We start from the raw sequence: 13,771 nt of genomic DNA, 5'->3' as shown, positions 1-13,771 counted from the left end.
AAGTCCAGGTGGATCAAGATGATTGGTCACCATGGCCCCTCAATGAGCAAGATAAAGTATGCTATCTCAGTTGTGTGCTCTTCACAGCCAGCCTGCGAGTGAGTGCATTATTGTCCGCATTTTATGAAAGAGGAAATGGAGTTTGCCCAGTTCTTGCACCCATTCCAGGATAAAGCTGGACCCAGATGGACTGGTCTTGGTGATGAGCTGGACATTAGGCAGCCAGGAAGGAGACAGCACTAAGACAGTGGTTGAGGAGTCCAGGGTCTCTAAAGGAGCAGCGGACTCTGCCACAGCCTGAATCCACAGCCTGCCCAGGCCCACAGAGAATTCTGAGCTCATTGGGTCCACAGGAGGGGAAGGCGAAGGGGGCTTCCATCAGAGAAAGAAGATGAAGATCACAGCATGGTTTTAGCCCTGATAGGATCTGAGCCTGTCTATGCTTCCCAGAGTCTGGATATTGAGTTCAGGGTGTGAGACTTAGGAGAAGGGTCATGGGATAGGGGAAAATGCTCACAAGAAACCAAGCAGGTCCCCGGGGTGGGGGGGACAATATTATGTGTCCCTCTAGACTAAAGAATATCAGTTAGGAGACTCATGCTGCAGCCTGGAATGCGTTTAGAAAGATGTGGAGTGAGTTTAGTCTTAAACTTGTAGGTAGAAAACAACTAATGATGAAACATCTGAAGGGGAAATATATATATATATATATATATATATATATATATATAGAGAGAGAGAGAGAGAGAGAGAGAGAGAGAGAGGGAGAGATTTGTTTCTAAAACATGCCACAGTAGTGAAGACTGATTTCATAAAATGTATGAAATGTAGAATATAATTGACATTGATTATTTTACCTGATCCAAACAGCTTACCCTTCATCAAATAGCTCATCCCTCCACCACCGTTCATATAACCCCTCTCAACCTCCCTTTGCCAGGCCAGAGTCCTCCAGTATTCTCAAAGGGGACTGAAAGGGAACCATACCTTTATTCATAGATATGACTATGGTGGAGAGAGTCCAGGGCCACCAAACCTGCAATGTCTCCACTTTTAAATCTCTCCACTATTCTATCATAGGGGAGAATGATGCTGATTCTCAAGGCAGAGAGACAACATCAAAGGCAGGGGTTTGTGAACTACAGCTCACAAGTCAAATCCTATCCAACACCTCTTTTGTAAATAAAGTTTAACTGGCACAGAACCATGCCCACTCGTTTATATATTGTTGGTGGTTGCTTTCACAGGAAGAGATGAAACCACATGGCCCACAAACTCTCGGATATGTACCATCTTGTCCACTAGGAGAAAAAACATTCTGCCCCTTGGTCAAGATAGCAAGCTGAACATTGATAGAGTTAGCTTACACAGACAACCTTTAATATCTGCAGTGGATTGGCTCTAGAATCCCTTGAAGATACCAAAATCTGAGGATGCTCCCTCTTATAAAAAAAAAATGGCTTAGTATTTGCAAGTAACCTATACATGTCCTCCTATATTTACATTAACAGATTACTTAAAACACTAAAAGCACTGTAAATGCTATGGAAATAATTGTCACATTATATTGTGTAGAAGATAACAACCAGAAAAAAATGTTCTGTACAGGCACAATTTTTTTTTTTCAAATTTTTTCAATTCACCATTGTTTGAAGCCATGGTTACAGAACCCATGAGTATGGAGGACTGAGTGTACATCTTCCTCATTTTTTATAATAGCCAAGTACTAATTTTATGACCAGTTAACATTAAAACTATTTTCATTTCAAAGAGAAAGGAAGGGAAGGAGCGGGAAAGAGAAGGAGGTAACTCTGGTGTGAAACTCCCCCAGGCAGTTTGGTCATGTGGCCAGTGAATGCTTCATTCTCAACTGTTCTACCTTAACTTTGACTCTTATAATCACAGATGTCTGCGTAAAGCATGGAGGATCAGCATATTCTTCTAGAATGAGAGAAAACTATCCATGGGCTCCAAGCTTAGCATTCCTGGACTGTTATTTTTCCTCTCTGACTCATGATCAGGGTTCAGAGGAGAGGCCAGGGGAAAGAAGGGGACAGAGGAGCCCTAAGTCCTCAAGGAGCATCAGCCCCAGGCACCAGAGTTCCTTCCTCTACCCCCACAGTCCTGGAACCCATCCCCTCTACTTCCTGGGCACCTGCCACAGGACAGGTTCTCTGCAGCCACTCTCTTCTCAGAGCCCTCAGTGTACTTAGAAACAGGGTACCTGCAGGAGCTGCCCACCCAAAGCCATTGGGGATAAGTCTACTCTTAGGATGAAGAAAAGGGCTTTGGAGGTATGAGGGGTTCTGGAAGGCATCCTGGGTGAGATGGAACTTGACCTTGGGAGTGAAGATGGGAGAAGGTTGACTGTTGGGTGTGTGAGGTAGGAGGACATTTTAGTCTGAGAGAATAGCCTATGAGAGAGGGTGTGGATGAGGGGGTTGCAATGGGCAGGGGTAACTCGTGAGGGTCTTATATGAACATTACAACAAGAGCAAGGGGAGTAAGCAATGTCTGATAAACAGGAGAGTGGCAGGGCCATCTCTGATATCAGAACAGCCAGTTGTCCTGATAGGAAAAGGTTCATGGGCAGGGCGAGTGTACGGGGGAAACCAGCTTTACAGAACTGTAAGCTGGTTGGAAATGTGCTGAAATGAAAGAGGAGCAATGAACCTCAAGCTTCAAGTCTAAGCCTGGTGGCATCATCAGAAGAGACACAGGTGTGGAAGGAATTGAATAAAGTCAATGGAAGCAGGTTTGACATCCAGGAGCTGATGGGGAATATTGGCCTCCGATCTGGGCCAAGGTCTGGGTACAGAATTGGGGAAAAAATAGAGACATCTCAAAAGAAAAGTTGAGGAATAAGTGGAGAGACTTGAGCTTAGAAACTAGCAAGAAACAAAGGCTCAAAGAACTGAATCTGCCCACAGTCTGTGCAGGAACTTTGAAGCAGCTGCTGTCCGGATGAAGCTTGAGATAACTGCCATTCCAGGCAACAACTTGACTCAGCCTTAAGAAAAACCTTGAACTAAATCACAGCTGTACCACTGATCCATAGAACCCAAGATAATAAATGTGTACAGATACTTCTGTACTTACAGTGGGGTTATATAAGTAACTGTTTCCTAAGTTGGAAATATCATAGTCCAATATGCATTTATTACACCTAAACTACTGAACATCAAATCTTGGTAGTGCAGCACACTGTAGAGTGTCACCTGTTTTCCCTTATGATCACCTGGCTGGCTGGGAGCTATAGCCTTGCTGTTGATGCCCAGCATCAAGGAGAGTTTTGAACTGCATGTTGATAGCTCAGGACAATAGTAAAATTCAAATTTGGAAGCATTCTTTCTACTGAACATGTCTCACTTGTACAGCATTGTAAAGTTGAAAACTCATAAATTAGACTGTCGTAACTTAGGGGCCATCTATATTGTGTTAAGCCAACTGTAAGATTTCAGGTAATTTGTTACATAGGTAACAATAGGTAAGGTTACATAGGTAACAATGTAAGGTTAACAATAGGTTAACAATAGGTAAGGTTACCTATGTAACATAGGTTACCTAGGTAACAATAGGTAAGACACCTCCCCTTCCCACTGCCCTCTCCTTTTCCTTCTGTTCCTCAGAAGGAACAGAAGGAGCTTTTGGGTGATACCTTCATTCTCAGCTGTTATCTCCTCCTCCTCCTTGCCTTCTCCTTCTCCTTCTTCCATTTTCTTCCTCTCCTTGCAGTTCCCTTCTATTAGAAGTCTATTAGAGGTTTCTGTGTTATAAGAAACACTGCTTCCCCACTCAGGTAAGGTTTTCTTATATCCTCTCACCTTAGCAAACAGAAGAATCAGACTTTACTCACCAAAATCTGAATAGAAAAATTCTATAAAACAATGACTAACCCAGTTTGGCACTCCTCTCTGGGTTTCACCTTGTCCAGGGGACAGGTGTTAGGATTAGCCACAGGGCAGCCTCTTAAGCAGCCCTCACCATACCACACGTGCAGTTGCGAGGGACAAGATTCCTCCACGGAAAGGAAAGTGTTATTTCAAAAAGGCTGAAAGCCATTCCAGAAGGCAAAACAACAGCTGTCCTTTGCAGTGACCTAAGGGATGGAGGTGTCCAGTCATCCTTTGAGCAAAGGGAGAAATGGACAAGTGAGAGCGGCAGGACAGTAGGAAGGTGAAGGACATCTCTGAGGGATGTGTGGGTAGAGCAGGTGGAGTCCAGGAGCACCGCACCTATGGTGGTCAGCACACTGACCCAGAACAGGGGCATCCCAGGGCCAGGACTGCCAGTTGGCCTGGGGGAGGTCCTTCCCTGCTGGTTAGAAGTGAGGTGGCATGGTGGAAAGTGAGGGTGACCAGAGACTGGGGAAGAAAGGCAGGACAAACAGAGTGCCCAAGTGGGATATAAAGAATGAAGGTGTCACCCAAAAGCTCACGTGTGAGACATTGCAAGAAAGTTTAGAAGTGAAATGATTGGGTTATGATAGTATTAACCTAATCAATGAATTAGTCCCATTATGGGGATTAACTGGGTGGTAAATATTAGCAGGTAGGGTAGGGCTGGAGGAGATGGGTCCCTGGGGGTATGCTTTTGGGGTAGCTATTTTGTCCTCATTGAGCAGTGTCCCCTCTCCTCTCCTCACCACCCCCCCCCCGTCCTTTGTCCTTTCTCTCTCTCTCTCTCTCTCTCTCTCTCTCTCTCTCTCTCTCTCTCCTTCCTGGTACCATGACCCCAGCTGCATTCCTCTGCCACACACTTCTGCCATGATATTCTGCCTGATTTCAGGGCTCAAGGAGTAGAGTTGGCCATCTATGGACAGAGACCTCTGAAGTCATAAATCCGAAATAAAGTTTTCCTCCTCTGTTTTATTCTTGTTGGATCTTTTGATAATAGCAGAGAAAAAGCTGATTAAAACTGACAGTGAAGAGAGGTGCTGTGTCCTAGAGCAGAATGTAGGAGAAGAAGGGACAGGTATATTCTAACTAGCTGAGACCTTGGGGGCAGGTGGCAGAGTGAACATGCAGTTGGAGACAGAAAAGAGAGAAGAGACTGTGATGTTGTCAAGCTTTGGATCTTGAATCCCAAAGACCCATATGTTAAAGGTTTGGCCCGTGGGTGGCGCTATTGGAAGGTGGTGGAACCTTTAAGAGGTGAGTCTAGTAGAAGGTCTTCAGGTCACTGGTGGTGTGCCCTCAAAAGGAAAAATGGGACCTCAGCCTCTTCCTCCTCTTTTTTTCACCTCCTCTTGTTGAGGAGAGCAGTTTTGCTTTACCATGCATTCCCACCAGGATGTGCTGCCTCACTGCAGCCCTAACAGTTACAGGCCAAAGGATCCCAAACCCAAACTTCCTAAACTGTGAGCTGAAGCAAAACTTTTGACTTTGTAAGTTGATTATCTCAGATATTTGTCACTGTAACAGAAAGTTTACTAACACAGATGTCTTCCAGGGAATGAAGCCACCAGTGTGGCTAAAGAGGTCGAGCTCAGAGGAACCTCCAGAAATGCCCTGTTCCCCTGTCCCTTAGTGATCAAGGGTAATACTCAGGCATTCCTCATCTGCACATGTGATGTAAAGGTGCAGTTTAAAGTCTACTGCAGATGCTAACCTCCCCTTTCCTCGCTTCACAGATCCCTTGCTGGAAGATGCCTCATCAATATGAACTCAGCGTGTTCACTAGTCCCACCAGTATCCACCATGCTCTGGGTTAGTATCTCCTGCTGCAGAACAAATTTCCACAAATTTGGCAGCTTCAAAAAACACGGATTATTATCCCACAGGTCCTACAGGACCGCAGCCTGGGGCCTCCAGGCAGCCCACAAGCAGCTGTAGGAGGTGAATGGATGCTCATGGTCCTGAAGCTCAAGGTTCTTCCCCCTTTAAGCTCTGCATGACTTTAGGACAGAGGTTGCTGCTTTCCTTCTGTCCATTGGGCTACTCCACACCCCTGGGCTCCCTTTGGTTTCCTGCTTTGTAGTCCCTCATGGCCCCCTCACAACACTCTGGCTTACATCTCTAAGGCCAGGGATCAGAGCCTTTCTTCATGCCTACATTTTCTAAGGGCTTTCCTTGAATTAAGTCAGACCCATCCAGGATAATCTCCCTTTTGACTGACTGAGAATCAACTGATTTGGGGCCTTCATTAAATATGTAAAAGCCTGTCAGCTTTGCCATGTGACTTAAGCTGCTCACAGGAGTGACATGCATCATATTCAAAGGTCCTGCCCCCACTCAGAAGGTGGGGTTAGAAAGGGTATTCACACTGGGAGCAGAATTATGGGGGTCCATTTTAGAATTCTGCCCACCCTACCTACTCCCCATGTCTTGGCCCACCCTGGATGCTGCAGTTAGAACAAGGAGTAAGAAAGATGCAGCAACACTCAGGCCCTCACTGGCTAGCTGCAGAATCAGACACACACACAGATCAATCCACATGGTAGGACACGTTTAATAAGAAGAAATAACTGTTACTCTGCTGAATGCCAGGCAGGGGCTTTCACAAGGAAAGGAGTCTTGGGGCTCATTTTTGCAGGTGGCTGAGGCAGAAGGGGGACTCTCCAGGTTGAAGAAATCACTAAGATAGGTATTTCCCACATTACCATCCTTCAGTTAATTACCTTCACAGCACCTGCCATGAAAGTATCATTTAGGTAGTTCTTTTCTGTTGTTGTTGTTAAACCAACTCGTTCTGTTTTACTTAAATTTATTTTAAACAGAACTTCTGCATCTCAAGTGTAAATCAGAAAACCAGCATTCCTTGTTATAAATAGAAGTTAACCACAAAAATAAATAAAAGAAACACGGGCTCATGAATATCATATGAACCTGCAGCCTGCTCTTTGTTAAAAAGGAGAATTTGTGAGCATGACAAATTTTAAGGGAATACCAAGGAAAACTGCTATTTTTCATAGAAAGACTGAAAGATAATTAAGAAGTGAGTAGTCATGTGGTGACACACTGTGAATGCCTGAGGACTGTCTCATAGGCAGTCACACAGGGACCAGGGAAATTGAGTGAGGCAGGTTTATAGGGCAGGCAAACTTGGACAGTTGTCTATGGGGGTGAGGGAAGCAGTCTAGACAGGAGGGACATTGAACATGATATGGTTACAATAGGGGCTGGGGCTGCTCCCACAGGTGTCTTCAGAGCTGGGATGGCCCCTCAGATTTGTCCCATATTGAGATAAGGAATCCCAGGCCTTTGAACTGACACATGGACTTGCCATGGGACATAAATGGCCCTGGGACAGAAGAGTTATGGCTGTGGGTGGGGCGCCCCCTTCAGGCAGCTGAGGACAATTCCTGGGGAGGGTCCCAGCGGGGAGTTGTCATCAGGAAGCAGTGGTGTGAAAGGAATGAGGGAATGGGGGCCTCATTAAAGGAGGCAGCTGGGCAGCAGAACACCATGTGGTTCACCTTCTCTGTAGCTGGGATCCACTTGCTTCTTATAATCATCCCAGTCCTTCTGGGAACAGCTCCCCCAGGATTCTTCCTGGTTTATTTTCCTGGAGAAATCTACAAGAGGAAGGTGATAAGGGTGAATACAATCCCCAGAGCTGGGCTTGGGACAATGGATTCTCATCATCTCCCTTTTTTGTCACCATTTTAGAATCTTCTCTATCTCAGCTAGTGCCTCCACTGATGGGGTGGCTGAGACTCTTACTCCTGGGGGGTCATGGTGTCCTGTTCCAACTGTGTTCCCTGCCCTTGTGTATTAGCCATCAGAATTGGGTAGAGAGATCTGGTGGTGCTGGCCAAGGCTCCCAAGGCAAGAACAGCAAACTTACCCTGAATATATGTAGACTCCAGTCAAGATGAATCCCTGCCCCTTCTGGAGTAGGAAGAACCCATTAAATCATTATTCTAGTAAGTAACTCATGTGCTCAGTCTGAAGTAGGATCAAGTCAGGGGCTCAGTTTTGGTATACCTTGCTAGTAGGCTGAATACGAAGAGGTGGCAAAGCCACATTAGCCCAGGTTACTGGCTGCTTATGCTGTTGAGCCATTTAGTAGCTCCCATTCCTGCCACCATTGCTCCATGCATATACCCAGAGTGGCTGACAATAGAGAATGGCAGATGTCAACTGACAGAGCCCTTCTATCTCCTTGGTTCTTGAGTTCCTTGGTGGTACTTTCTTATGGACATTGAGATGTAATATAATGACAGTCTCATTTCCTGCCTGTTCATACATGTCTGTCAGTATTACTTGTTCCCAGGCCTCTCTATCCCAAGTATTTCAGTATTTTTTCTCCCAGGCTCCCAATCAACTAACCAACCCATTTGCAACTGCTCACAAATATGTCTATACTTAATTCCTATCATTGTTTTTTTCAATGCAAAATAGGATGCCCAGGTGTTCACCCTTCCCGATGCTCTGGTCCATAGGAAAGATTTCCCCTGTCTTTCAAGGCCATCCCTGACTGAGGGTGCAGTACAGCAGATGTCCATTTTTGGTTTGCAACCATAAACTACCCATCCGTAAGCCAAGTGCATACATTCTCCTTCTCCATCAGTTGACCATAAGGGAACACTAAATGACCATGGAAGAGTGGTACAGGTGTACAGAGGTGGGTGGCATGGAGGTATGTACTACTTGCTCATGCAGCTTCATGGCATCCCCTGACCTTGTTCATGCCCAACCTAGATGAATCACTTTTATATTTAATGAATTATTGCTGGAGCCACTCAAGCATATGATGTGCTGGATCTAAGAGAACACAGCTCATGACAGGCACATTTGGACCTGATGCCCCTTGGTGAGTCAATCTCTAATGTGCTCAGTAGCAAATTAGGAGCTACTTTTCAAGTGGCATGAAGTCTTTGGCTGCAAATGACAGGGTTTTACTTCTGTTGGGTCTTGTCATAAATTATACATGATACCTCTCCTCCACAGATACCACAGGGTCTGACAGCTTCAGGATCCAAGTAGCAGGGCTGTTTGTTCTTCATTCTGGACAAGCCAAAAGTCCTTCCCTCTTCTGGATCCCACTCTATGCCAGCAACATTCTATAATACTCTGGGTCAGAATAGTGTCCCCTAGGGTATAATTTGTAGTCTCCAGAAACCAATCAGCCAACTAGGAGTCGTATTTTCTTCTTAGGGATGGTAAGTGCAAGGTAAAATAATGTACTTTTTACATTGGAGGGATGCCTCAATGTGCTCGAACACTAGTCATCTAGTTGCCTTGATTAATTTTTGATTGTACTGATCTGGCACTCTCCCAGACCTTCATGGAATTCCTCTCCCACCCTCTGAAGTAAAGTAGCTTATTTACTAAATTCTCCAAAGCACTTTCCACTTCTTGGTGATTCAGTCTGATTAACCCATACTGACGTGACAGTGATAAAACCAGAAGATCCATGTCTATTTTTTCTACCAGGAGAAAGGTGGTAGTGTTAACATGGTGCAAGGGAAAGAAATGCATTTACCAATAAATACATACTGTTACCTGCTCCATGAGAACAAAAGTTGCTTCTAAGTCCTCCTGAATGGGATGAAAAATAATACATTGATCAAACCAAAGACTACATACCATGTGCCTGAGGCCATGTTCATCTGCTAAAGCCAAGATGCAACATCTGTCAGAGTTGCTGCAATTAGGATTATTGACCCTAAGTTTTATTGAATTTGCAGTCATCCACTGTCATTCTCTAGCACCTGTCTGGTTTCTGTAGGATCCAGACTAGTGAATGAGAGTATCATGGGGACCATTGCAACTATACTCTTTATGTTTTGAAGAATGGTATTAAGCCTTGGGACATAACATTGATTTTGATTTATTAATCAGGCTAGAACAGTGGGGAGGAAATCGTTTCAGAGGTTTCTTCTTGGTCTTCCATACTATGGTAATTCTTACCCCACAATTTTCAACTTGCTTTCTCTACTTACACTGTAGGCCAAGGAACCAAAGCAAAGTTCTGGCAGCTACCAGGGATGTTCATTCCAATGGTCCATTTGAGGTTTGGAGAAATGGTTATAGAGAGGTTCATGAGCCCAGTAGGCTGGGAGTGTGAAGCAGAACCCGTTTATATAATACTCTACTCTAACAGGGGAGTTATAATGATTTTAGGTGTCAGTACTAATTTGAATCCTGTGTCCCTTTATCCTTGAAATGTCTGAATATTCTCCTTCCCTTGTGTTCAGTTGATCTGATTAAATGGCCACAGTTCTCTTTGGAGAAAGATATAAGATCATTACCTTCTCTCCTTGCTGTCTTGTTGCAGGTGCCTACTGTCTGAGGACCTTGCCTCTCTTTCACTCAGTGTGTCCCAGGTCTAAGACCTGGCTCAGGTCTGATTTTTGTTGTGTTAGTTGTCTTCATCCCCATTCATTCATCCTTGGTTTATTTTTAATTATACAAACCACGCAACATTCTTGTTGGCTGCCCATCAACATGTGCCCTAAGGACTCCATGTTTTATTAAGCTCTATAGCTCTATATGAATTTGGAAACATGGCCTTCCCCTAACTAGGCCTCTCATTTAGATAGTGAAGTTCACTTTGATGTGGACAGTTAGTCACTCTGTTGCTTTGGGATCCTTTCATTTCTGCTAGGGATCCTAATTCAGTAATAACATCTCTCACCCTAAGCCCCAGGCTACAGAGTATGGTCATCCTTAAGTTTTTACAATGTTGGGGCAACTTTCATCATTTTGCTAGATGAAAAGTACTGTGAGCTTTTCTGTGGAATACAGAGCTTGGTAGTTTTCTCACTTTAGGTACCATTTCTAATGTAGCACGACTACTTCTCTGAGCCTTTAATTCATTTTTCTATAATTTGCTGTGCAATTTTGGTGTTGATGCTTCACTTCCTGTAGGCCATTGCTTTTTCAATGTGTCCAAGAGCCAACTCATAAACATATCAGCCCCAACTGGTAGGACCCTTGTCATGGTGTAAATCCTGCATCAGGGAAAATGCTCTTGTGTTCATAAACTCTCTCCACCCAACTCCATATCCTATCCTCCCTGATCCTACACCATCAAGACCTAGTCCCAAGCACACACTCCTGTGTCCTACGAGCCCATGTTGACACTCAAAGATCTTCAGTCTACAGTGTCTTACACCTTGCTGGGCCCAACTCTTTCCTAGCTAATTGTTGTTTAACCCCAGTTTTGGGGGGGTAGCCAGGGAATGGGTGTGTGAAGATCATGAGAGGGTCATATGTTATAATTGCATCTTCTTCAAATAAAGAAACAGGGACTCCCCAGGTCCGGAGTGTTCATGGAGATATACAGGGTTTTAAGATTCATTAGCACATCAACTATGATACTCCTGATTGTCAGGGACCCCTCCTTCCCAACCAGGATTCTACCTTTGTCCCAAAAGACTTGCTGTGGTTAATAATTCAATCTCTCCGAAGCTCTGCTACCTTCCTGTTTAACTCCTTGGCCTGACTCTCAGCTGGATCAGCTACAAGAAATGAGGGTTTCTTTATGTGTTGCTGAGAGGCCCTTGGACATTCACAATTTTCCTTAAGTTAGTGATTAATCTTCAACCTTTCATGATCTATCATCAACACAACCATGACACTCAGCAAGAGACACCCATGGTCTTCTGAGTTGTACCTGCTCCTGAACCTCTATAAGATCTGAGATCTTGAAGTCTCCAGTTCAGCACAGCAGCATGCTAGGAATTATCTAGGCACTGGCTACACCAGTCTCACAGAGTCTTCATTGCTACTGGGAAGCACATGACTGGGGCCTCAGATTCCATCGGCAAGTCCTCTTCCTCAAATCATTCCTGGTTCTAATTATGTTAAGCCAGGTTTCAGGAACCAGGCTGAGATGAAAACATGGATGCAGAGCTTTATGGGAGGGAGGGGGTTATCTCTGCAGGGGCCAGAAGAGAACAGAATTGGTCAGAAGAAGAAGCCCACAGATTCTTCAGGGACCTGAGCAGAATCCACAGGGAGTCCTTCAGGGTTATCCTGGTCTCCTCAACCTGCATTGCCTAGTCATTGAATTTGGCTGTCCCCAGGGAGGGAGTAAACTTTGGGTGAGATAGCTCCTGTTGGCATATTGACAGCAATTCCTGGGGAGTGGCTCAGCTGTGAGCTCTCAGCAAACAACTGTCCTTGTAGCTGGTGGCAGGAGTACCTTGGTGTTGGGGGAAGGAAGATTTAGTGTTGCATGACAGCATCTACTAAGTCACCTGAAAGCATTAGTGGGGGGCTGGGATGAGGACTAAGGAGATGCAGGGTAGGCTCTTCTGAATTCTGGGCCATGAGAAGATAAGCAGGAAGAAAAACTGAAAAAGACCCAACAAAGACAGATGAGACAGATAGTAAGGGCTTGAATGCCAGGGCAAGGATGGCAGGTTTTGTCCCTCCAGCAAAGGAGAGCAGTGGAAGGTTTTGAAGAAGATTATTTTGGGGTTGTAAGGAGGCTGGGCAGCCCCAAAGGAGTCTTAATTTCCAAAGTGTCCCTTTGGCTGCCTCTGCCTTGGATTCTTCTTAACTGGCTGGCTGTGGCCAAGTCAAACACACACACGCACACCCCCCCTTCTTTCCCCCAAATCGGCTCCCTTTAAATTGTCACTCCCCACAGTGCTGCATTCATGCATCAGTTCTAAATAGTCCCACTGTTCAGCTTTAACGAGAAGTAATACCAATTCCCATGTTTGCTCAGAGAGCACCATATTTCATCAAACCAGAGCCCATGCCGGCTCAGATTACTGACCGAGACAATGTTCTGTAATCCTGGTTTATTCACATGTCACGGGTATTTTAGCAAAACAGAAATGAATGGCCCGCGCCACCCTAGGAAGTAACGGGAGAGCTGGGTTCCCGCCCAGGGGAAGTCCTGCTCTAGCCTGCTACAGTTCTCAGAGAGCTGACTTTGATTTTCTGAGTTTTCCCAACTTTCAGAAAGAGAATACGAGCTAAGGAGGAGTCACAAACTGGGTAGTTATTTCTCTATAAAATGTGAACTCCACGGATGGATTTTGCCAGAACAAAAATAAAATCTGTCATTGATTATAAAGTCCTTTGTGCTTGTTATTTTGCAGATTTATTACACTCGGGCCCGGCGGCCTGGTGAGGCCCTGGGATTCTTGTCTCTAGCGCCCCACAGCTCCTGCCCCAAATGGGAACTGGGACTTGTTCACATTTCTTTTGTCCTGAAGGGCTAAGAGCTTTGAAAATTTAGATGAAGAGCTGTGAATCATCCTCTCTCAGACACTGATAACAACAGCTCTCCTTAGTAGAGATCTAAGACTTTCTAATCAACAAAATATTCCTCCGATTTCCTTGCCTTTTCGGCTCTTTGCACTGTGCATTAATAAGTGTATTTCCTCTGCAAAGCAAGGAACAGCCAGGTGAGACTCTAATCAAACGTCCAGAGTTGGGGAACACTTTTGATGTGTGGCAACTCTTTCAAACACACCATAAAAGGAGTATTAATGGTGACCAATGTAATTCTCTACCATCTCACTTTAAAATCTTACCAATATCCTCACGATGTCTGGCTTTTGTCTCCCTGTTAGAGTTGAAGAAACTGAAGTCCAGAGAAGGCAAGTAAGTTGTTTAAGGTCATACAGCAAGACAGCAGTGAACCTAGTGCTTGACTTCACAAGGTCATATGTACCTTCTCACTTCCAAGAATGGGTTGACATAAGGCCACAAGCCTAGTATAGAGCAGTGGATATGAAACAGAGCTTGGGGATCAGCCTTCCAGGATTCACAGAGGACGAGGGGCTGCCTCAGGGTTACAGAGCTAGTTAGAGCTGTGAATGGGCTCAGCCACGAAGTAACTGGACAATATCGTGAAACAA

This window comes from Marmota monax, unplaced genomic scaffold, assembly GCF_021218885.2.
Source record: "Marmota monax isolate L192 unplaced genomic scaffold, Marmota_monax_Labrador192_F-V1.1 WCK01_AAM20220418_F8-fsc00207, whole genome shotgun sequence".
NCBI lineage: Eukaryota > Metazoa > Chordata > Mammalia > Rodentia > Sciuridae > Marmota > Marmota monax.
The sequence above is the reverse complement of the archived record's forward strand: the minus strand, read 5'-3'. Positions refer to the sequence as shown.